This window comes from Zalophus californianus, chromosome 6 (assembly GCF_009762305.2).
Source record: "Zalophus californianus isolate mZalCal1 chromosome 6, mZalCal1.pri.v2, whole genome shotgun sequence".
In the NCBI taxonomy this organism is placed as follows: Eukaryota; Metazoa; Chordata; class Mammalia; order Carnivora; family Otariidae; genus Zalophus; species Zalophus californianus.
Genome location: NC_045600.1, coordinates 121,464,011 through 121,489,800, shown reverse-complemented (window position 1 = coordinate 121,489,800; position 25,790 = coordinate 121,464,011). Strand labels below are relative to the sequence as shown.

General features: G+C 43.9%; 1 protein-coding gene and 1 non-coding gene across 2 annotated transcripts in view; one reads left to right on the top strand and one right to left on the bottom strand.

Moving 5' to 3' along the window:
- Window positions 1-25,790, bottom strand: part of ATP10A (ATPase phospholipid transporting 10A (putative)) — a 205,873-nt gene that overhangs the window by 89,740 nt on the left and 90,343 nt on the right.
- LOC113910789 lies at window positions 4,417-4,538 on the top strand. The gene has a single exon (XR_003516275.1). It is a non-coding gene; the product is annotated as a small nucleolar RNA SNORA28 (small nucleolar RNA).

Sequence of the window (25,790 nt, the reverse complement as noted above, 5' to 3'; positions counted from 1 at the left end):
GAAAAGAACATCAGTGATTTATGGGACAACTTCAAGAGGCATCTAAATACTTAAGTACTTGGAGTCCTCAATAATAGTAATGGCTGAAAATACTTTAATAGTAATGGCTGAAAAGCTTCCAAACTTGATCAAAACCATAAACCTGCAGATCCAAGAACTCTAAGGCTCAAAATGACAGGGCAATTACAATGTTACATCATAATCAATTTGCTCAAAATCAACAATTAAAAAAAAAAAAATCTTAAGAGCAGCTGTATTATAGGGGCACCTGAGTGGCTCAGTTGGTTAAGTCTCTGACTCTTGATTTCAGCGCAGGTCATGATCTTGGGGTCCTGGGGTAGAGCCCTGCATCAGGCTCCCTGCTCAGCATGGAGTCTGCTTCAGATTCCCTCCCTCTGCCCCTTCCCCCCCTCTTTCTTTCTATCTCTCTAAAATAAATAAATAAATCTTAAAAAAAGAGCAGCTGTATTACATACAAAGATAAAAAAATAAGGATGATGGCAGACTTCTCACTGGAAATAATGTAAGCAAAAAGACAAGTGAGCAACATCTTCAAAGCACTGAAAGACAAGATACTGCCAACCTAGAATCTATACCCAATATAGATATATTTCAAAAAGAAAAGCAAAATAAAGATGTTTTTGTATACACAAAAGCTGAAAAAAGAAATCATTACCAATAGAACTACACTACCAGAAAATGTTAAGGAGCACAGAAAATGTTAACTACATGGGTGAGCATATAAGATTTTTTCTTATTATATGAATCTCTTTAATATATGTATAAATACAAAAAATAACATGGTGTTGTGGTATTTAACACACATGTAAAATAGTACAAAGGCTGCAAGGCTGCCAGAAAAGAAATGGAAGTATACCACTGCAAAGTTCTTTTATTATATGTGAAGTGGAATAATATCACTTAAGATAGACTAAAGATATATCCTATAAACCCTGAAGTAACTACAAAAATAGCAAAACAAGGAGTTGTAGCTAATTAGACAAAGAAGAGAAAAGAAAAAGAAAAAGAGAACAAAGATGAGAAAGCAATTATCAAGATTATAGACTTAAACTTAACCATGTCAGTAATCACATTAAATGCAAAACATTTTAACATCCCAATGAAAAGGCAGAGATAATAAAAAAAGGATTTAAAAAAAGGCAAGACCCAACTCTATGTTGCTTATAAAAAATGGACTTCATAAACAAAATCACACAGGTTAAAAATAAAAGGTGGGTATGTTAAAACTACTCAAAAGAAAGCTGGAGAAGACAGAGTAAATTTCAGCTTAAAGAATATTGCCAGGGATGAGGAAGATCATTTCATAGTGATAAGAGAGTCAAAATGCCCCAAACAATGAAGCCTGAAAATAAATGAAGCCAAACTTATAGATCTGCAAAGAGAAATAGACAAAACCATAATTATACTCAGAGGTTTCAAAAGCCCTTTTCAATAATTCATAGAACAAATAGGCATAAAGTTAGCAAGGATATAGAAGACTTGAACAAGACCATCAACCAGAATGATCTGCTTGACATTTATAGAACATTCAACCCAACAAAAGCAAAATGCACACTATTCTCAAAAGAGCACATAAAGAGGGACCGTATTCTAGGTAATAAAATAAGTATGAATAGCGCCTGGGTGGCTCAGTTGTTAAGCATCTGCCTTTGGCTCGGGTCATGATCTCAGAGTCCTGGGATCGAGTCCCATGTTGGGCTCCCTGCTCAGCGGGAAGCCTGCTTCTCCCTCTCGCACTCCCCCTGCTTGTGTTCCCTCTCTCGCTGTGTATCTCTCTGTCGAATAAATAAATAAAATCTTAAAAAAAAATAAGTATGAATAAATTTAACATAGTTTAAGTCATATAAAGTATATTTTCTGACTACTGTGGAATTAAGTTAGAAATTAGTAACACAGATCTCTGGAAAATGCCCAAATATTTGGAAACAAATAACACATTTCTAAATAACCTACAGGTCAAAAAGAATTCAAAAAGGAAATCAGAAGGCGTTTTGTACTGAATGAAAAATGAGAACACAAATATGTAGGATTCCTTTTATTAAAGCAGAACATAGGGAGAAATTTATAGCACTAAATTCATGCATTAGAAATGAAGAACGGTCCCAAATCAGTGACCTCAGATTTAACCTTAAGAAATTAGAAGAGTAAACTAAATTCAAAGTGAGCAAAACAAGGTGATGAAGACCAAATTGGAAATCAATGACACAGAAAACAGAAAAATAATAGAGAAAGTCGTTGAAATCAAAAGACTTCTCTTTGAGAACATCAACAAAACTGATAAACCTCTAGCCAGAAAGATAAAGGAAAAAGAGAGAGAGCGAGAGAGAGAGAAGGCGCTAATTACCAATATTGGGACTGAGTATTAACAACCATTGCCAATAAATTCAACAAACTGGATGAAAAAGGAAAAGCTCCTTAAAAGACACAACTACCAATGCTTACTGAAGAAAAAACAGATAACCTGATCAGCCCTGTATCTACTAAGAAACTGACATTTCATATGATCCTATATATAGAAAGTCTCAAGGAATCCTGAAGAAAAGTACTATAGCTAATAAATTCAACAAAGTTGCAGGGTACAAGATCAACACACAAAAATCAGCTGTTTCAATCAATTAAAAATGAACATTCTGGAGGGAAATTAATAAAGCTATTCTGTTTACAGTAGTATCTCTAGAAGGATAAAATATCTGGTAATAAACTTAACTAAGGAGGTGAAAGACTTGTATCTGAAAACTATAAAATATGGCTGAAAGAAATTAACTAAATAAATGAAAAGACATTCTCTGTTCATGAATTGGCAGACTTAATATTGTTAGGACATCAGAACCACCCAAAGTGATCTACAGCTACAATTCAATCTCTAACAAAATCACAACAGCTTTTTTTTGCAGAAATGGAAGACAATCCTCAAATTCATGAAATAGAAGAAGTTGGAAGACTCATATGTCGTAATTTCAAAACTTACCACAAAGCTAGAGTAATCAAAACAGTGTAGTACTCACATAAAGATGGACATACAGACAAACAGAATAGAAAGACCAGAAATAAACTCACACATAAAGTCAAATGATATTTTTGAAGACCACTCAATGGGGAAAAAATAGTCTCTTCAACAGATGTGCTGGGACAACTGGATATCCCCGTGCTAAAGAATAAAGTTGGACCAGGGTGCCTGGGTGGTTGAGTTGGTTAAGAATAAAGTTGGACCCCTACCTTACAACAGGTATAAAAATTAACTCAAAATGATCTAAATATAAGGACTCAGCCATAAAATTCTTTTATTTATTTGAGAGAGACAGAGATAGCGCTAGAGAGAGCACGAGCTGGGAGAAGAGGGAGAAGCAGGCTCCCTGCTGAGCAGGGAGCCCGATGCAGGGTTCAATCCCAGGACCCTGGGATGATGACCTGAGCCGAAGGCAGACGCTCAACCAATTGAGCCACCCAGCTGCCCCAGCCATAAAATTCTTTTTTTTTAAATATTTTATTTATTTATTTATTTGAGAGAGAGAATGGGAGAGAGAGAGCATGGCGGGGGAGGGTCAGAGGGAGAAGCAGACTCCCTGCTCAGCAGGGAGCCCAATGTGGGACTTGATCCTGGGACTCCAGGATCATGACCTGAGCTGAAGGCAGTCGCTTAACCAACTGAGCCACCCAGGCGCCCCTCCAGCCATAAAATTCTTAAAAGAAAACATGAGGGTAAATCTTTCTAACCTTGGATTAGGCAATGGATTCTTAGATGTGATATCATAAGCACAAACAACAAAAGGAAAAAACTGTTAAAATTAACTTCATGAAAATTAAAAATTTTTGCAAATGAAAGGACATTATGATTCAAGAGAAAAGATAACCTAGGGAATGAAAGAAAGTATCTGCAATCATATGTCTAATAAAAGTAAAGAATTCTTACAAGTCAAAACCAAAAGACAATCACCTATTTAAAAAATGAGTGAAGAACTTGAACAAAGAATCTATCCAAAGAATATATACAAATGGCCAATAAGCATATGAAAAGATTCCTAATATCGTTAGTCATTAAGAAAATGGAAACCAAAATCACAATGAAATACCACTTCACATTTAACTAGGATGGTTTTCTTAAAAAAAAAAAGGAAAATAACAAAGGTTGACAAGGATCTGGAGAAACTGCAAGACTCATACATTGCTGGTGGGAATGTAAAATGTGCAGCCACTGTGGAAAAGAGTTTGGTGGTTCCTGGAATAAACACAGAAAAAGCTCATGACCCAGCAATTCCACCTCTAAGTATAAAACCAAAAGAACAGAAAACAGAGGCTCAAAGAGATACTTGTACACCAATGTGCACTGTAGCATCATTCACAATAGCCAAAAGTGGAAACAATCCAAGTGTCCATCAGGAGATGAATGGATATTGCAAGCAACACTGTGGCAGATGATAGACATTGTCTGACACAATTTGAGCTTGCTATGGCAAGAAAGTCTAACCTGTTCCAGTGTTCTTCTCCATGAGACCAACTGTTATATAGACTTTAACAGTGTTCCAGCTCTGGGCTGAAGTGCAGTGGAGATGTGTTCTTGTTCAGGTACATGGGCAACAAGAAGGTCAGGAGTGCCAACCTTTACTAACCACCTGGTCTTCTGAGACATCACCACTTCATCTTAATCTTACTGAACAGTTAATGCCTCTACTATTCTGGAACATCCATCCTTACCCAGAGTTTTTTACATAGGAAATGACAGGGTATGAATTTCATCTGTGGATCCTTTTAGAATTACAAATAGCATTGTGTTTGTGTGTGGTGTTCTGAGGGAAGGTTCCAAAGCAAAAGGGGGCAAGGGTTTTAAATGTTCATGAGAGACAGTGAGGTGTAATATAAACTGGAGTATTAAGCTTTTACTTTTTTTTTTTTGCTTTGCCCGAAAAAAAAAAAAGAGAGAGAGAGAGAAGAGAGATGAATGGATAAAATATGGTATATCCATCCATTCAATGGAATATTATTAGGCCATAAAAGTAATAAAGTTTTGATACATGCTACAACATGGATGAAACTTGAAACATAATGGTAAGTGAAATAAGTGACACAAAAGGACAAATGTCAAATTATTCCATTTATATGAAATTTCTAGAATAGGCAAACTCATAGAGACAGGAAGTAGATAAAAGTAGATAAAAAAGAGACAGGAAGTAGACCGGGGCTGGAGGTATATGAGGTTACAGCTTAACGGTTACCAAGTTCTGTTTAGGTTAATGAAAAGTTTTGGAAATAAATAGGGGCAATGGCTGGTCAATAGTGTGAATGAAATTCATGCTGTCAAATTATATATTTAAAGTGGTAAAAAAGCTAATTTTATGTTAAACATATTTTACCACAACTTAAAGGAAAAATACTGGTTGACCGCTCACAACACCAAATATTGTTGAGGATGTGGAGGGGCGGGAACTCTCATACATGCTGGTAGGAATGCAAAATTATGACACCAATGCGGAAAGCAGTTGGCAGTTCTTAGAAAGCTAACCTACCATACAATCCAGCTATTCCACTCTTGGGTATTTTATTCATCTAAGAGAAATTAAAGTCTATTTCCATACAAAGACCTACATGTGAATTTTCACAGCACCTTTATGTGTAACAGCCAAAAACTGTAAGCAATCCAAATGTCTATCAATAGGTCAATGTATTGAGATAATACAGCTGAGATATAGCTACATAAAGTAGTATTACCAGCAACGAAAAGAAACAAATTACTAACACACAATGACTTAGATGAATCTCAAAGTGTTTGTACCAAGAGAAAAAGGCCAGATGAAAAAAGTACATACTATAAATCTCTAGAAAATCCAAAATAATCTACGGTGACTGCTTTCAGTCAATGGTTGCCCAGGGGCTCAGGGAAGGGTGGGAGAGAGTCTTTACAAACTTTTTGGGGTGATGGACATGTTAACTAACTTGGTTGTGCTAAGAGCTACCCTAGTGTCTCCATATGTTAAAACTCATTAAACTGCCCACTTTAAATATACACAGCTCATTGTATGTCATTGTATGTCATATGGAACATATGTTGTACCTCAATGGAACCGTATTATAAATGAAAGGGCAGATGAAGTTTGCAACTGATAATTAACTAGCAAAAAAGAAATTTTTTCCCCTAATGGCACACTAATTTTCCCTAACTTTTTATTTTTTGAATGGGTCTTACAGAGAAGCTAAAAACAATTGTTTAATAAATTGCCTGTCCTTTAGGAACTACACTGTCAACTGACTTCTCAAGGCTATTTTCACCTTAGGAAAAGAGACACTTTCCCACTTCCTTCCTTCCTTCGTTTCTTCCTTTCTCATTCAACAAATATTTATTCAGCACCTACTAATTATCAGGCATTATTCTAGGCATTGGGAATAAAGACATAGAGAAGATAAAAAATTCTTGCTCTCACAGAGCTTACATTTGAGTGGGAGAAGACAGATAATAAAAAAAATAAGTACAACATGTGGTATATTGTTTGAGAAGAATTATTATGGGGAAAAAATAAGGTAGAAAATGGCCAATAAGGCAAAGCCGGAGCAGGTGCAGGGCAGGAGGGTCCCAGGCCACACTGGCTTTGCCTCGGTGAGATGGCTGGATCAGATGCAGGCCAAGGGGCAGTGTCAGTGCATGCTACATAGCAGCCAGCATGGCATGACAGTGGGGGCTAGTGTGGGCACAAGCCAGGGGTGTCCTAGAGCTCACCACACTGGGCTGTTCTGGCAGGTGGGTTGGAGCTGGAGCAGCTGTGGAGGGAGGGGCATTCCTAGGGCACACCCTATTGGGACTGCCTCTTAGCAGGATGGCTGGGTTGCGCACAGGCCATGGGAGGCCCTGAGCTCATCACTTACCAGGGCTCCCTTGACCCAACAGCTGGAACTGAGGTGGGTGCAGGCTACGGATGCCCAGGGTGTGCAGTACTGGGGTCACCTTAGGCAGACAGCTGGAGTTGGTATAACCTAGGGGTCTGGGCATGCTGCGGTGGCCCTAGCAGGCTGGCTAGAGACCCTGGAACCTGTGCCCATTGGGTTTATCAAGATGGACAGTGAGGGCGCCTGGGTGGCTCGGTTGGTTAGGCGACTGCCTTCGGCTCAGGTCATGATCCCGGAGTCCCGGGATCGAGTCCTGCATCTGGCTCTCTGCTCAGCAGGGAGTCTGCTTCTCCCTCTGACCCTCTCCCCTCTCATGTGCTCTCTCTCTTTTTCGCTCTCCCAAATAAATAAATCTTTAAAAAAAAAAAGATGGACAGTGAACATAAAAACTGGTTCTCAATGGCACCTTCAACCCAGAAGGAGTTCAAGCAGTTTCCTGCCCATTTGGCATAGGCTCTGGGGTTAGTAAGTAGATTTCCTTTACTGACAGTCTAGTTACCCTTTATTTATTTATTTATTTATTTATTTATTTATTTATTTATTTGAGCACCAGAGGATACAAGCCAGGGGAGGGGCAAAGAGAGAGGGAGAAGCAGGCTTCCCACTGAGCAGGGAGCCCACACGGGGCTTGATCCTAGGACACTGAGATCATGACCTGTGCTGAAGGTAGATGCTTAACCAATTGAGCCACGCAGGCACTCGCCCTTTATTTTTTTTTAATTTCAATTTTAGTTAGTTAACATGCAGTGCATTATTGGTTTCTGGAGTAGAATTCAGTGATTCATCACTTACATACATCACCCAGTGCTCATCACAAGTGCTCTCCTTAATACCTAACACCCATCTAAGCCCATCCCCCACCCACCTCCCTAGTTGCCCTTAAACACTGTTTTTTCACTGTGCCCAAGGGCAGCCAAGTCTGTATATGGGCCCCCTCAGTAATATCCTTCCCTATCGCAGTGAGGGTCCTATTATCACTTGGGAGTGGGGTCCTATTATCACTGTGTCTCCATGTTTCTGGCTCTGTTCTATGTGTTCCCTCTATCCTTGTGCAGAAGCTGTTCAATCAGCCCTCAGTTCATCTTCAGGAGGAATTGATCTATATGCAGGTTTAGGTTCTGTGTGTCATGGGATGGGGTGTGTTCAGGGTCTTCCCACCCCTCCATCTTAGACCGTCTTCCTGCCGAGAAATTTATTTCTGTAAGAAAAGAATTGCTTCTCTACCTGTGCTTACTTCCTCCTCTAGCAAAAGTAACCTGCCCAAAGCAAGGGCTTTACTTTTAGAAGTCTAAATTGCTTGCACATGGAATTCTTGAAATAAATTATTTTCACTAGGACTCGGCATACTTTTAATTCTAGATCATTATTTTAACATCTGTTTATTTGTTTGTCCCTTGAGTAGCAGCAACTGGTGAGCCCAACTCATCCCAGATGACAGGAGATGGTCAGGCTTTTGCTTGTGGCAACTCAGTCTCACTGGGTCTCAGGACTCACTTCCTCCTATGAGCTGGCTCTCCAGTATCCTTTCAAGCACCTCCATCACTGGCTTCAATCTGCTCTCCCTGCCCCTCCTGTTTAACCCTTCTGACCACCCTAGGCTCTGCTTGGCTGCCATTCACAACCCCTCTATCACCAGCCTTGGGAACAGCTATAGCATACCTGGTCCTTTGCAGACCCACCTAGCAACGAAATACAGCACTATCTTTTACTGAGGGCATGCCATGTGCCAGAAGCCATGTCTTAATTTGTGTCCAGTGCTTGCACCAGCACTACAAGGGAAGTATTTTCTTATACACTTGGCACAAATAAAGAAACTGGAACCCAGAGGGCACACAAGTGGTTCCAGGCGGTTAAGCAAGAAGTCTCCGCCCTTTGAGACATCCATCCTCTTCCTGGCATTCCTTTGTGCCCCCAGGGTCATTGTCCAGCTTGGTGGGGATGGAGGAAGGGGGCTCCTGCTCATGGAGAACCACTGTGCTGTGTGTGGTGCTCTCACACATGCCTTTCTTGTTCTTCTGCCATTAGCACAGCCATGTCAGCACCTGCTTGCTTTGCACTGCCAAGCAGGTCAACAGTAGTGGCCCCTGTTGCTTAAAGTGACTTAGAACAATGCTCCAAATCCCATGCTTAACTGGCTAGCAATACTCATTCTCCTGACCAAATCCCTAATCCTTTTGAGGATTAAAAATCTCAACAAATAAAAGGATCCCCTTTGTTATCCAACGAGATGAAGTCAGACAGCAATTCTCCTCCTGGCCAAACAGCCCTGCCTCCCTGCTCCCTGTCCAGCCTCTGGTGCACTTCCCCCTGGGAGCAGCTGGGGCAGCAGTGGTTCTGTCCTCCCAGGACATGTTCCTGCTGGACAGAGAGTCAGTGGTGGTGCAGTTTACCTAAGCCCTGCCAGGGTCACTCTAACATGCTCTTTGGCAACTGTCCTGGTTCATCCAGATGAAAACAGTGGAAAAGTAAGGAATAAAAAGAACATAGAAAGGGGTGCCCTGGTTCTTTGTCTCTAAGGCTCCCACTGCACTGTGACAAATATCCACCTCTTGAAAGCGAGGAAAATCAGTTTTGATCACTCCCCTCGTTATATACATGTATAATCCACTTGTGACAAGTGGACACCAATGCCCACACAGCCACTCCACCTGTGCTTGCCTCGGACAAGATCCACCATGCAGAAGCAAGTTACAACAGAACTTCGGTTAATACTCATTTTTAATCTCATCCTGAAAGGTTTCTTTTCTATGAAATGTTTTACAAGGTACCTAAAGTATTAGTTTAATAGTAACCTGCCCCACAAAACCAGTCATGGTTCAACCTAATGTACAGAATTTAATTTATAATAAATAAGCATATATTGCAGAGAAGATAGGTGTGCTTGGGCACTGGTTATCAATTAGGGTGCATGAATGAGTTTGGGAACTGGTAACCTCACTGGGAGAACAAAAGGCATGGGTAAAGTCAGGCAAATCCAAATGGAAATTCCAGGTCTCCCATGTGCCTGCCAGCAAACTTCTGCATCTTGCTGGGATTCTGATTCCCACATGTAAAGTAGGGATGATGATGATCCTGTTCTACGAGGTGAGGATTAACAAGACCCCATAAAGGGTGGCAGTGAAGATGAGCCACTTGTGGAGGGTCCAGCCTAGGCAGGTGCCCAAACTGATGATGTTCCATCATTCTCTGGAGCATAAACCCTCTGGCTACCAGGGCCCTCTGTGTTAAAATCATCCAAGCCCCTCCTCCTTCTGCTAACGAATACATCCCTCATTTCATAGCCACTTGCTGACAACAATGCAGCAGAGCCTAGAGTGTCCTCCCAAAACCAAGGCCCTGCTGCAGGGAATTTTGTCCCTCTGCCCCCTCCCACACAAGGTTAGGGCACATAATTGTCTTAATAATGTAGGAGAGTCTGGCCCCACGTTTAATTTAAATCTTCGCTGCCCAAGTCTGTCTTCCTCTGTTCTGTTCTTGACAAAGCTGGACCTCTTCTGCAGCATAACAAGGCAGAAGAGAGCAGGCCTCAGCTGAAAGCCTGAGTCCAGCACTCCTTGCCATGCAGCTCATCTGAGAAGCAGATTTCACATTCCTGTGTCCCGGCTGCCACATGGGGCCTGGCATGTAGCACATACAGGTGGCACACACAGGTGGCTGGATATGTGTTTAGCTGTTTAGCACTGCCATCTCACTACCCCACACCTCTGCCATGTCCTTGCCCCTTTCCATAAAAGGCAGGCACAGAGTGGAGACGGGAGAGTCTGTGAGACCTTAACGTCCGTTTCCAGATAGGAAACAATCCTGGGCTGTGAGAAGAGTGACATGGTCAAGGTCCCATGGCCACGTCACGGCTGGTCTCCCATCTCTCTGCCCAGCCTGAAACTGTTTACCACAACTCCATTCCGTTCCCCTTCTGCTCCTTCAGAAGTCCCCAGGCTCACATTGTCCCTCTGAAGCAATTCGTCAGGGCCAGAAGCAGAAGGGTCCATGCTCAAACGATGGTCAGCGCCTAAGCCAAAGTTCCAGAACTGCCTCCCCTACTTTTTACTTTTCATATTCTCTCCAAGGAAAACCCCACAAGATACCAAGTAAACATATGTGATGGTTAATTTTATGTGTCACCTTGACTGACCAAGAAGCAGTGCCCAGATTACTGTTCTGTCATTCTGTCATTCTGTGTGTGTGTGTCATTCTGTGTGTGTGTGTGTGTGTGTGTGTGTGTGTGTGTGTGTGTGTGTGTGTGTGTGTGTGTGTGTGTGTGTGAGAGGGTATTTCCTGAGAGATTAGCAATTGAGTCCATGGACTCAGCAAAGTACATGGTCCTCCCGGACATGGGAGGGCATCACCCAATCCACTGGGGACCTGAATAGAACAAATGGAGGAAGGAGAAATTCGCTCTTTTTTCCTGCCTCACTGACTGAGCTAGGATATCTTATCTCATCTTCTGCCCTCAGACTGAGATTTACATCATTGGCTCCTCTGGGACTCAGGCTTTCAGTCTGAGACTGAATTACACCACCAGCTTTGCTGGTCTCCAGCTTGCAGATGGCAGATCGTGAGACTTCTCACTTTCCATAATCCCATGAGCCAATTTCTATAACAAATCTCTCTAGACATACAGATCTCCATATATATAGACATCTATATGTCTACATCTCTCTAGATATGGACACCTACAGATAGATTTATTATAGATATTGGCATATAGATACTGACACAGAGAGATACAGAGAGATCTACCTATCTATCTCTCCTATTGGTTCTATTTTTCTGGAGAACTCTAATATAATATACAATAACCTTTTAGAGTCTATTACCCTTTCTGAATACTCCAAGAGACCTAAGTAAGGCCTCTTCCCAAAATAGTCTCAAGGCCCTAAGATCAGTTGGTATGAAACAGGCAGAGGTTGGAAGAACCTCTATTTCTGTAAATGGTTCCACCCTTGGTGATTTCTGCCAAAGACTGCCTCCTGAGTTTCAGCTGACCTATGTGGTAAAAATCATGGCTCTCGGGGTAGATACCTCCCCATGGGAAAACTGCACATGTACCTCTATGTACCCATCTACACACACACACACACACACACACACACACACACACACACACACACTCATGTCAGTCAATGGGTGTACTGTGTATCTGCAGCTTACCCTTACCTTTTAAACTTTTTTTTTAAGTATAACTATCAAATTATTTTTTATTTTATTATGTTAATCACCATACAACACATCCTTAGTTTTTGATGTAGTGTTCCATGATTCATTGTTTGTGTGCATAACACCCAGTGCTCCATGCAGAATGTGCCCTCTTTAATACCCATCACCAGGCTAACCCATCCCCCCACCCCCTTCCCCTCTAAACTTTAAAAACAAAGAATATTTGTTACATATTTTAATCTTGTGTTACAAGATTTCTGGAGGCCTTGGAGGACAGGATGTGGTATTTGGAATTTTAAAAAACAGGCAGTTACCTGAAAAGAGGCCAGAAACAGAGGAAATCCCCAAGGTTGCCCAAGTTCACACCTGGACAGAAACCCAGAATATCAAGCAGAGGAGATCCAGGGCATGCTGTGGATGATATTCCAAAATGCTAGCATCTTCCAAAAGTGTGTCCACTCTGGGAGGTGTGGACTGAAAGGATTTCACAGAGGCAGGGCGGGTGCAGACTGTGAAAGACAAGCCAACAGTCTGAAGCAGAACGGTGCAGACGTGGAATAGCATTTCCTGGCAGGGGCTGCAGAGGGGCTTCATCAGGAGGCCAGTTGACAGTGATTCTCATTAAAAAAAGCTGGTGGGAACAGAGGCTGCCAGTTCAATGAAGTCTGGGACACAGCACCAGCTGTAAAAGGATTCACCCCAGGAAGCACTGTTCGTCATTAACTACTACACAGATCTAAGCCAGCCAACACAGGCTCCTCCCACATGGATCAATCTACCGGGAATGCAAATAAAGCATCCCTGAAATTTCATCTATGAAAGAATATCACTTGATTTTATTTTATCCAGAGGTTTTCAAAAATGCATGTTTTGTAGGTAATGGATGTTCGTGACTTAAAAAAAAAAGTGTCTTAATTAGGGAATTACGGAAATATCAGCTTCTGTCAAGAGGGCAAGAAGAACATAAAGACTGATTATTATCCCATTCATGTCTAGAAAACACAGGAAATAATTATGGAAAAATAAGTATTTACGTTCAGGTGTAAATCCTGCACTGCATGGCTTCTCAAACTTGAAGGGACTCAAATATGAATCACCCAGGGATCTTGTAAAAAATGCAGATCCTGTCTCTGTGGGTCTGGGTGGCACCTGGGACCTCTGCATCTCTCACCAGCCCCAGGTGAGGGCAATGCTGCTGCATACCGACCAACCTCTGGAGCAAGGACCTAGGAACACAAGGGATCATGTGCAAACAGTTCATCAAAGATCCGTGAGGCAGTATGGGTTTCCAGGACCAAACACGTTCCCTTCCTGGTGATCTCAGCCACCTTTAACTTACCTCCCTGAAACACGAGGATTATCACCACGGATCACTCCACCTGTGATACTACAAATGTGCAGGCTCTGCCCCCAGATTCAAGGTGCCAAGAGCTAAGGGCTCCTGCCAGTTGCAGAGGGTAAATCTGCAGTGTGCCTGGTGAGCACTTAAGGAGGAGGCAGGAGAAACAGTGAACATAAGTTAAAGCTTGGGCGCCTGGGTGGCTCAGTTGGTTAAGTGACTGCCTTCGGCTCAGGTCATGATCCTGGAGTCCTGGGATCGAGTCCTGCATCGGGCTCCCTGCTCAGCAGGGAGTCTGCTTCTCCCTCTGACCCTCTTCCCTCTCGTGCTCTCTATCTCTCATTCTCTCTCTCAAATAAATAAATAAAATCTTAAAAAAAAAATTAAGGCTTGCTTCTGGATTATTTTCCCTTTATAAGCCTGGCTTTTACAACAGTCCTCCAGCATGAGGGGGAGCATCTCTGAGCCCTGATGGCCATGTGGATCCTCTAATTAAGTTGACACTGGACTGCTGGGCCCTGTGTCTGCTGGCTCAGCACCTCAGTCCAGGCTCCTGGGCTGCCAGTGGAGATTTGTCTAACACCACTAGCACATCTCGCCAATATCCTCCCTTTCTCTGTGGAATGCCTGCCAAGAACTGCAGGATGTGACAAAAGAATTCCCTCTAAAAATCAGAACTTTCCTTTAGAGGCACTGCCCCTGCCCCTGTGGCTGAGTCAGTTAGAAGCCCCGCAAAGTGTTGGTTCTGCCAGACTTGTTCCCGTGTTCTTCTTCCAGGGAAGCTCAGGTTAAAGCTACAGACCTGGCATGCCACGGCTCAGCGGCTGGCACTCTGCCATGGAGAGCTTGCTCTTACTGCAGCATTAGAGCCACCCTGCTCTTGGGCACAGGTGGGCAGGGACTCCCACAGCCCTGGGCAAGGGGTCAATGATGCCGCCTCCTCCTTCCCAGAACTCTGGACAATTCTCTCAACTAGCCCCTTTATAAACTCTCCGCCTCTCCATTATTTCTGTGGACTGACAGAGCTGAAGGCATGCCTCCCACTTGAGACAGATCTATTGTGTTCATTATCAGGCTCTTCTGCACAGTGAGGTGAACCCTTCTCCCTGTCACTAGGCCCAAAGGGACTGCCCCCCCTCCCTCCAGAAGCCCATCAAGGACAGCAGGAGCAGAAGAAGAGCTGGTGATAAGAATGGCCAGCCCTGTTGACTATGAGCCTGCCAGGAAAGAGGGACCTCTGGCGTTGTTCCCATTTTGCAGACGTTGAGACTGAGGTCCAGAGAAGTCATATGACTTCTAGGTCACAAGCTAGCAAGTGCAGGACCAAAGCCAGCTCTCCAGGCAGGTCTGCTGCCAGCCCCCAATTTCAAGGGGGACCAAGCCTGCCCAAGCTCCTCCTTCTCAGACCCCCAACCCCAGCATCTTTCTCGTCAGGCTCTTGCAGTGCCTTGTACCCTCAGAAAATGGGGATTTCCTCTGAGCCAGCAAGAAGGGGTGAGAAGAGCTGGTGGCCACCATAGCAGGTTGGGAAGCTGAGAAAGCAGGAAGTTGCAGATCAATTCACAGGCCAAGAATGTACTTTATTTCTTCTTCACTATAACTGGAGGGCACAACATTTAGTTTTTTAGCATTTAGCATTTCCCAGTTCTGCTTGTCTATACTATTGATGGGTTTTTAAATTCTTGGAGGGAATGAGATGGGCAGCATCCATAAGCACTGAGGAGCCACATGGCCAGGCTGCCTCCTCCACCCTTAGCAAGTAATGGGCAGCCTAGGAGGCTTGGTCTATTCCTTCCCTGCTGCTTTAGGCAGCCTTCAGTTTGAATCCAGCTCTGCTCCACTCAACAGATCAAATTACTTAGCCAGGGCCTCCTTGAGAGAAGGGATTTTTTGTTTTAATTACAGTGCCTGGCACACATGTGCTTAATACATCTGTGAGCAATGAATGAGTCTTTCAGAACCTCCTATGTCCTCATCTGCACAACCTGGATGCAACCATCCTCTGAAGGACAAGGCCCCATCCTCAACACTGCCTCCCGGCCTCCACTCTGGCTGCTTCTCACACAAGGAGGGCAGAAAGCAAAGACACAGGGAGGGCTTAGTTGTCTCTCCACATCTTGGCCAGATCCCTGAAGGTGGTGTCATAGTCATTAAGCCCAAATGCAGCCCTGCCGTGGCAACTGCAGGGCCCCCAGGGCTGCACCCTTGCCGAAAAGCAACTACTTCCTATCCTTATGACCCGCTAACAGCAGCGTGAGCCGGGCACATGCAGTGGGCCCAGTTGGGTCATGTCATCGCACCTGCAAGCCTCAGGACGGTCCCCCATCATCCCCATCTTACCAGTCGGGAGGTGTAAAGAGAGAGGTCCCTCAGGGCCCAAGCCAGGTCCTTCAATCGCAGAACCCCAGAGGCTCAGTGTCTGTGCTCAATTGCAAGACCACCCATCGTGCCTCAGCAAAGCCTCCTGGATTGAAGCCGTGGACCAAAACCACAGCCTGGAAAGGCACAGAGTCAGAATGCACCCTAGAAATCATCTAGTCAGGGTTCTATCAACACTTCAAATGACTGGAACTCTCTTAGCAAACAAAATCTTAAGTGGAACTCACACACATGTGTGTTTATCTACTATATCTATATGCATATATGCACCTATTATGTGTGTATGCATATATTATAGAGACATATAGAGACACACACATACACATGCATTTTGCCCTGACCTGTTTCTTGGCGTCAGCAGTTTCTCTAGACCAAGCTTTCTGCTACATAGCCCATTGCAGTCAGATTTTTAGACAGTAATCAACTTACCTTCTGTCTGTTCTGGCCTAAGGAGCTTCTCCTTAACTTTACCACCATGCCAACAGCCCCTGCAGGATTCTGAACCGGAGGGTGCCCAGAAGAGTACTGCAATCCATGTGGATGACTGGCAGTTGCTGCAGAGAGTGGGGGGGCTGATGGCGTGAGAAACACCGCATGGACACCATGCAGTGCCCTTGAGAAAGTGTGAGGAGGAGCCAAGTCAGGCTGCTGCTGGTGGGGAGTGAAGGACAGATGCAAGCACCCCTGAAGGGTGCCTTCAATGAGCTGGAGCAAGCCAGGGGGCAGGAGAAGGGGCATTGAGAGAATGGGCTCTGCAGCCAGGACACATGTGTGCAGGGCCCCTCCTCTGAGAAGCTGCAGGATTTTAGGCAAGACACCTAACCTCTGGGACCTGAGCCACCTTATTTGTAAATTAGGGAAGAAACTGTACCTGTCTTGGGGTAATGGTCCACAGCAGCAGTGGGGAGCCTGGAACACCCCCGTGTCTGCCCATCCCACACCAAGGGAACCAGAGTGCTGGCGGACCAGGCCCTCAGGGATGTCTAAAGCTCCAAGGAGCCAAGGTACACAGAAACCTCCCAGTGTGGGTTTTCGATCAACCATACTAATAACATGCTAAGTGGTGAGTACTGGCAAATGTTAGCTGTGGAGGCCACAGGCAAGTTACCGGGCAGCTTTCAAAGATCTGAAGAACTTGCCTGTGGAGGGCAGATTAGATGTCCTCCACGTGGCCCCAAGGCGGGGGCGGAGGGACCTTTCTAAGTCATACATTTGAGGCAAATCTGATGTGCCCACCTGTCCCTCACTATTTCTAAGACAAATTACTCAGGAGGGAGCATTTGTGTCCTGGCGTGGCATGAACTATTAGGTGACCTACACACACGCAAGCATGCATACGTGCACACACACGCACAAATACTTAAAAAAACTCTAACCAAATTTTTGAAATCTTCCCAATAGTACAAATTCTTGTTCTTTTTGTTCCACTGTCATTCACAGAGTTTTTTAATATCTAATATACATATATTCCGTTTCTCAGCAGGTTGCAGCCAGCCGGAGAAAGCCATCCTGCCTCAGCCTTTGGCAACCGTACCACAGTCCCCCTGATCTCTTTCCAGTTCCAGTTACCCACAGTCAACCGCCGTCTGGAAGCAGATGATCCTTCTTGGAAGGATCCTCAGAAGATCAGTAGCAGCCTATCATTACGTCACAATGCCTGCTTCATTCACTTTACTTTGTCTCATTTGTCTCATCTCAAATCATTACAAGAAGGGTGACTGCAGGGGTGCCTGGGTGGCTAAGTCATTAAGCATCTCCCTTCGGCTCAGTTCATGATCCTGTGGTCCTAGGATTGAGCCCCACATCAGGCTCCCTGCTCAGTGGGAAGCCTGCTTCTCCCTCTCCCACTGCCCTGATCGTTCCTACTCTCGCTGTCTCTCTGTCAAATAAATAAAATCTTAAAAAAAAAAGAAGGGTGCCTACAGCAAGATATTTTGAGAGAGAAACCACATTCACATAACTTTTATTACAGCATATTGTTATAATTGTTTTATTTTATTATGTTATTATTAATCTATTACTGTGCCTAATTTGTAAATTAAACTTTATCACAGGTATGTACATATAGGAAAAAAACATTGTATACATAGGGTTCAGTACTATCTGTGGTTTCAGGCATCTACTGGGGGTCTTGGAATGCATCCCCCATAGATAATGGGGGATTACTATACTAGGGTTCAAGTTTCTAGCAATAAGTTCATCAAGAGAAAGCATTTTCCTCCTGGCAGCCGAAGAGAAGGACCGTGGAATGCAACAGTGGATTGATCTGAGGTGATCAGCATGCTAATAGTACCTGCAGAAATGGCACTGCTTTCCCCCTGACACTGCACTGTTGGGGTGAGTTGTGTCCTCTCCCCAAATTCCTATGGTATAGTGCTAACTCCCAGCACCTCAGAACATAGAGATGGGGTCTTGAGGTAATCAAGGTAAAACATTAGGGTGGGTCCTAAACCAATCTCACTGGTGTCCTGATAAGGAGAGATGAGGACATAGGCACTGAGGGAAGACCATGTGAGAACATGGGGAGAAGACAGCCATCTACATACAAGCCAAAGAGAGAAGCCTCTGAAGAGACAAGCCCTGGGACACCTTGATCTTGGACTTCCAGCCTCCAGAACTATGAGACAAGAAATTTTGGTTATTTAAGCTACTCAGTCTGTGGGACTTCATTGTGGCATCTTTAGCAAATGAATACACGCACATTTAAAACATGATCTGTGCAGAAACTGAGAATTACCCCTTTGAAGCCTTGAGCCATCGCTGCCTGAGATTTCAGGCACTGTCTCCTACAGATGAAAACTGAAAGGAGCAGGAACCACCGGGCAGCACTGGGCCCCGAGGTCTCAGAGGTGGGGTTTGAGAGCTGGAGCGTCACAAAGCTGATGCCAGGCCCTCCTCCCTTCCTTCCTTCCAGCCCTGACATAAGCCTGCATTTCTTCCCCATTCCCCAGGAGGATTCCTTGTAGAGGCTAGGGAGATCACCCTGAGCACTCACTCTGGGACAGTGTGGCTGGCACCTGGCCTGTGCTGTGGGGGTCTCGGGGAACTGCTACACCCAGGCTTGACCACAGCAGCAAGAGGGTACTTCCTGGTGAGTGCCACCAACATCACCACCACGGGCCTGTGTGTCCTTACTGGAGGAGAGGCAGATCTCTCCTATGATCTAAGTAAACCAGGGACTTAGTAATCCCATTCCCCCAATGTGGGCAGGTCAGTGAACACACGGTGAACAACCACTGCCTTTAGAAACTAGCTTTTCAAACTGACCTACCCATGGAGCTGTTTCAGTGTCACAAGTGTCCAAGTCCATGTTTTGGGAGCATCCAAAGCTACTGTTAATTGCAAGCATTATTAAAATTTTGATTTGCAAAAATAACAGCATCTCCCTCACAGAGTCATCAAGAAAATTAGAAGAAGCAATGTCATATGAAGACTTAAAAGAGGGCCTGGCCCACAGTGGGCACTGAATGGTATGAATGCGTATCATTACTCAGGGTATGGGAGGTTGGAGAGTCTCAGTATTCTTACCACAAGGGTTACAAGCTTAACACTGACACAGAGCTCCCACCAATTCCAGGTTCCAGGTGGTGCCAGCCCCTGGATCTTTTGTCAGTAAGAGATTTACAAGCAGGTTGTCAGAAAGACCCCAGTCTCCCAAGGGTACATGATGTGCAGGAACACTCCAAACAGGCAGGAACAAGCTACTATCCAAGCCTTTGGACTTTAATGCTTGAGATGAACAGTCCAGTCTCAGCAACTGAACCCAACCCTACATGCGCCACCTTTCTCTGCCCACTGTTAGCTTTGAAAGGCCAACACTCAGGATACCAGAGACGGATTTCCATGGCCAATGCCAGCTTCATTGCGCCAAGGTGGAGACGTCAACCTTACAAGTCTGTCCTCAACAAAATTTCCTGCGGGATGGTCAAGGCTCCAGAACACTTGATAAAGGCCGGATAAGCAAACCAACTATTTGAAGTCACATCCAAAACAAACCTAAATCCATATGCTTTGAAGTTGGTCTTTTTTAACCAACCAAACAAAAGGGGTCATTTTTGGACTATAGCAGGTGCTAGTGCGGAAAAGTGAGCCACTACAGGTGAGTGAGAACTGTGTTTTTTTCCTTTCTCTCAAAGACACAAGAACCGCATGTAGACATTTTTGTTTGGGTAAGTGGTGTGCACGCGTGTGTGTGTGTGTGTGTGTGTGTGTGTGTGCGCGCGCGTGTCTGCATGTGTTATGAAAAAGAATGATTTTAAGCTTTGGCCCAATTCTAACTTATAAAACCCCACCAGATATACTTAAGTGCTTGCTCTCTGGAACTGGAGAGGAAGACTTTTGTCACTGGCAATGACATGCTTTTTTATAATGGGAGGTGAGCATAAGGCATTCTGACAGATACACTACTGAAAAACAACTTCAGTGAAAACCAACAAACTAAAAACGTTTGCTTTAGGTCTGATCTCAGCCTGGTTAAAATTCTCACTGGGGTATGTTAAGTCACATCATTGGGTACATTTCACAACATGGATTATTCATTAGCAATGGTGAAAAAGCCCTGAATTTGTTTCATTACAGTTGAAACCCAATTTAGATGTTAGGAAATATTGTTTCATCCACACACAAGTAGGTAATAGTGTCTTCTGAAGTATAGTTATTGCTTAACACAGGTTTCTTGTAAGATGTGATTTATGTTAATATCGTCATGAGGGTACAAATGTGTATACTGGTATCTCTGTGTATACATATGCATATATGGTGTGTCTCACTTATGAAGAGGAGAAATCCTAGGAAGCACTAATACCAAAATGAGAACCAAAGTACTGCCTTTCACTGGAGGAACACATGCAAACTGAAAGCATTACATAACTTCCCAAGTAATTCTTGGTGAAATGGGAAAATAGACTGACAAATCAGAAACAAAATTAGAATAACTCAAAGAATTCAAATGCTGTGGCAATCAGGGTGTGGTGACTGGTTTCATGTTGTGGAAACAGGGATTCTCCTCTCAACGGGGGCTCCGCTCACAAAACAAGTGGAAGGGATATGACACCAGGTACAGGCACCCCATCAAGGAGCAAAGTGTTCCCCAGTCCACTGACCGAAGACTGGACTGTCCAGACACCCCCCACCTAATGAACACAGTTCACAGTAGGTGCTCAATAACCAGACTGACAATTCCAGATTCCCCAGGAATGTTGCTTTTACAGATCAATCTGCTTCTAGAACATCTAGTCTTAGCCCAGGAAATAATATTTATCCTCTCCTTAAAGATAACAGAAAGCGCTAAGTCAAGCCCTTTTATTTCATTTTGCTTTCTTCTTTGGAACATACACAGCCACACCTGCACACATGTACACATGCCTTGCACACTCACACACACTCCTAAGTGTATGCACATGAACACACTCATCCATTCACATGCTTGTATGTGTGCACACACGTACAGACACACTTGCTGTGTGCACACACACATGCTCACTCTCTCACACATAAACATACATATCCATACCCACTTACAAAGAGGAACTTAGTGTCAACTGGACAGATCTCTACATTGTCAGCTCTTCCCACTGGTAAAGAAATTTCTAGCCCAGAAACACATACACATACACACACACACACACACACACACACACACACTCTCTCTACTCAAACTCTTTGCAATTGTGGATGCAATTCAACTACATTTAGCAAAGTTGGAATTTGATTACTTTTTTTAACAGTGAAAATATAATCAAAGAGAAAGATAGTATTTCAGATCACATACCACCATAAATAGAACAAAACCTATTAATGTTTTGGTTGTCTTTTTCCTAGAATAAAGAATGACCACTTCCAGTCACACAAAAACGTGAATTTAAATGTACACAAAGAATGTTCAAGTTTCCATACGTAATAAGATCTTTTTGGATTATGTCAGGTTAGTCTAGTATTATCAACTTCATGGCATTTAGTTGTTCTAATTAAGATCACAGTGCTTTGGGCACCTGGGTGGCTCAGCTGGTTGGGCGACTGCCTTCGGCTCGGGTCATGGTCCTGGAGTCCCGGGATCGAGTCCCGCATCAGGCTCCCTGCTCAGTGGGGAGTCTGCTTCTCCTTCTGACCCTCTTCCCTCTTGTGCTCTCTATCTCTCCTTCTCTCTCTCTCAAATAAATAAATAAAATCTTTAAAAAAAAAATCACAGTGCTTTACTCTCCACGTGCACTGATTTGCTACACCACAGGTTCAAGGCAAAGAATCTGTGGCAAAGTCATGAGGATTAGAAACAAACAAAAATCTTATGTAACCAAATTTATATTTCCCATGAAGTAAACACTGTTGATATTATAAAACATGGTATATCTCAGATAATTATATTACCTACCTAACCAAATTGCTTTGAATATCCACTTGCTAGAATTAAAAGTTTAGTCTAAATACAGTTGTCTTTTCAAAGTAATTTTCTTTCTCAAAATCTTTCCTGTTATATATTTCATATCTTTCAACTAAAGTATCTGATTATTAAGTTTGGGAATGAAAATGTCCCACAGTATGAATTATGAGCTTAGTGAATACACTTCAATATGTAAAAGAAAACCATGAATCTTTCTGTAAAGGCTTGATATTGACCTTTCCAATTAACACGTCCAGACAGCTGTCTTTGTTTTCCACTTAGATGACAGATTGTTTCCTCTTTCATTCCATAGCAGAGCATGTAGCTAATTTAGTTAAAGACTAACAACCTGAAAAGCTTAAGGAAAAAACAGCTTTGGTGCAAGATTTTGCAAACAGTCCTTATTCACCTCTAGTCTTCCTGTGGTAGAGATAATTTTGAGAGCATGTGTAGGTAGAAACAACAAACAACGTAATAATTTTGTCTCCTACATATATAGAATGTAAAGCGATTTTCTCTGAGCTCCTTGAATTCTGCCAAGTAGTTCAGGGGAGGCTTAACTCTCCCTTATATTATAAAGGAAACTGTGCTTTGTCACTGCCTAAGAGTGCCTGGCACCCAAGAATGTTGCTGGGAATTTAGTAAAACTTTATGTGCAAAATGGAGGTAAATCCACATCACTGTCTTAGAATCAGTGCAAGTCTAGACATTAGGTACATCTTTTAGACCAGTGCTTCACAGACTCACCCCAGCCTAGGAAAGTTTCCATACTAGTTTCATCCTTCTTCCTCATGGGGAGCACATACCAGGCACACATGCACACCCACATGCACACACCCACACATACCTGAGAAGAGCTAGCTACCCCAGGCTTGTGAGTTCAGCTCTTCCTTAAAGCCTCATAATCACTGCTCCAAACAGCCTGAAGCAGATGGCCCTGTGGGTGTAGCCAGGGTTGTGGGAAATAATCCCATAGGTCCACCCAAGAGATAAAGTGGAAGAACATTTTTTTCTCAGTAAATTAACCAACACAGAAGTCAGTCCCTGAAGGCTCCTCCCTGATATTAACATAGCTTGTTCAGCAGCAAGATAGCCGGTCTGGACTCTCCTGCTGTCTTCAGAGAGGTCTGCCCTGCTCAATTCCCATCCCAAATTCCAACACCCACCTGACATTTCACGTCCCTGCTTCTGCTTTATCATTTACTCCACACTGCATATCACTGTTTACAAAGGTCATGTAAACATTATGACAGGAAAGATGTTTGCCTCTTTTGATCAATAGATTGCTTAGAAGCATCTATTTGAAGCATTTGAAGCATAGTCTGTGCTCAATAAATATTTGTTGAAAGAATGAAAATCACAAAAATGAGTCTCTAAAAATATTTTTATATAAAATTATCAGCCTAAGGAACTCCCATTTTTGCAGAAATCACTGTGCAAATGTTATAGATGAAAGACACTTCTACCTGTGTAGAGGCTAATTGCATGCAGCCTCATGGGCAGGGCTGTGGGTCAGAATGAGAGTGTGTGTGTGTGTGAGAGAGAGAGAGAGAGAGAGAGAGAGAAAAGCAACAGCAGATGCCTAGTGCAAAAGGGAAGGACTGGATGCTGGAGAATCCCCCCATCCATGCCAACTCAGAAAGTGACAGAACCCAGGACTACCTCCAGCTCTACCCTGATTCAGGGAGCCACAGCAGAGGGTACCTTGGGAGAATCTCCTGTCTTGACATTTTCTGTTTCTGGTTTGTAAAAGGGTGTGATAATCATTACTTCATAAGATTTATATTCTAAAATATGTGAAGTTGTTTTTAAAATGTCTATGCTACTACAAATGTGAGAAGCATGATGAGGTCTGACACCAGGGGAGCCTGAACAAATTTTAGTTGTTATCCCGAGAGCATTGTGTGAAACACTGGGGTTCTCTATTACTTCTGGGATAATGCCAATTTGGCTCCCACTTTTAAACTGCCTGTTTATTTTGAAGTTCCATTATCTCTGTTTCCTTTGCCAGAGGCCAGATGGCTAGGGGGTTCAAGGTCCTGGGGTCATTGCCCAGTGTCTGAGGGCATTATCCTCAGATTCAAGGGTCTGGGTGGGCCGTGCATGCTGCCTTCCTGCTTCTAGTCCATGAATCCTGTACAATTTCTGTATTGGGAGTCTGCTGGTAAACAAGCCTGAGTCCTCTGGGTATTGGTCCCATTGCCTTAAACCATTAGACCCTGCAGCACATGGACCAAGTCCCTCTTTTTTTTTTTTTTTGCTCATGGACCAGTCTAAGTTACTTATTTAAGCCATCTCCTGCCATAAGCAAAGGGATGGAAGATAAGTATAGTGGTCATCATTTGATACAAGTAAGAAGGTCCCATATACTTTTCTGGTCTATGTGCAGAGTCATGGTCCAAACCAGTTCTGTGGTCCCCACTGGGTAGTTTAGTATTCGAGATTCTTCTTATTCATCTTCATAGACAGTAAGAAGTGGATTCCCCTGAGAGTTATGGAACAGAGTATGATTACCATCTTCCCAGGGAAAGGGCTTGGACCTGATGCGGAGATGGGGTAGGTTCTCTGTGATGCGACTTCAGGAAGACGGTCAGCATGCTCACTCCCTTGCCAGGGAGCACTACGAACTGGGCGAAGGCCTTCCATGTGCCAGCTGAGCCATCTGCGCCATGGGCGCCACATGGACCGCCCCAGCCGTGCCCTGGACTGAGAAACCTGGGACCCAGCTGCTTTCGACTTGGACAGCCTCAGTGCCGCCCACTTCCGCCTTTCCAAGCAGCCTTCCCTAAGCAAACAAGCTCTTCATTAACGACTTCTGGAAATGGAGCTACTTTTTTTGCCTTGTCAGTAGAGGGCGCTGGAGGGATGCTGCAGGAGAAGGGGCTGGCCTTCAGGTGGAAGCATGTATGGATTTGTTCTCTACTTTTCCAGCCCCCATACAGGTGTCTCCAAGGCAAGGAGCTTGCAATGTGTTTATGTCCACGAATAGATCTGCCGCATGCTTTCTTCCGCTTTCAGTTCAGGGTAACCAGAGACCCTGAGGGTATGGGCCCTGACCCCAAGGGGGGCTACTCCTTCCTGCACCCTCTCCTGGTCCCTTTGCATGTGCAGATCTGGGCTGTACGGGCTGGCTGTCTAAAGAGCCACCACTCAGCCTTTGTCCACTGCAGCAGCTGGAACCACAAGAAGAAGGCGGCATCCCTAGAGCCCAGCTAGTGCCCAGTGGCTAGCAGCTGCCCCTGGCATCTCCCAACGTCCCTGGCTCAGCACTTTCCTGTGGATGGCTGACTTCTGGCCAGCATAGCCCCTCAGAAGCTCTTCTACTATCATGCCCTCAGCCATGAAAACATGACTCAACCTCAGGGACCTCTTCCCTGGGCACTATCTAGGTACCAGGACCAGTGACTGCTCTATCAGCTAGGTCTGTGTCCTGGCAAGTCTTTGTTCTCACTTCACAATCCCCCACTGGAATTCTTTCCATCAAACTTGCCCTGACCGAATCCTGTGTAATATCGGCCTCCTAACCAGACCCTGATGTACACCCAGAGTCCCTGTCACATTTCGTCACCTCAGTTTTGCAAACTGCTTCTAATTTAAGTTTTCCTAGGGACCACCACTTCCACCTGACCATTCAGCAAAATGGCA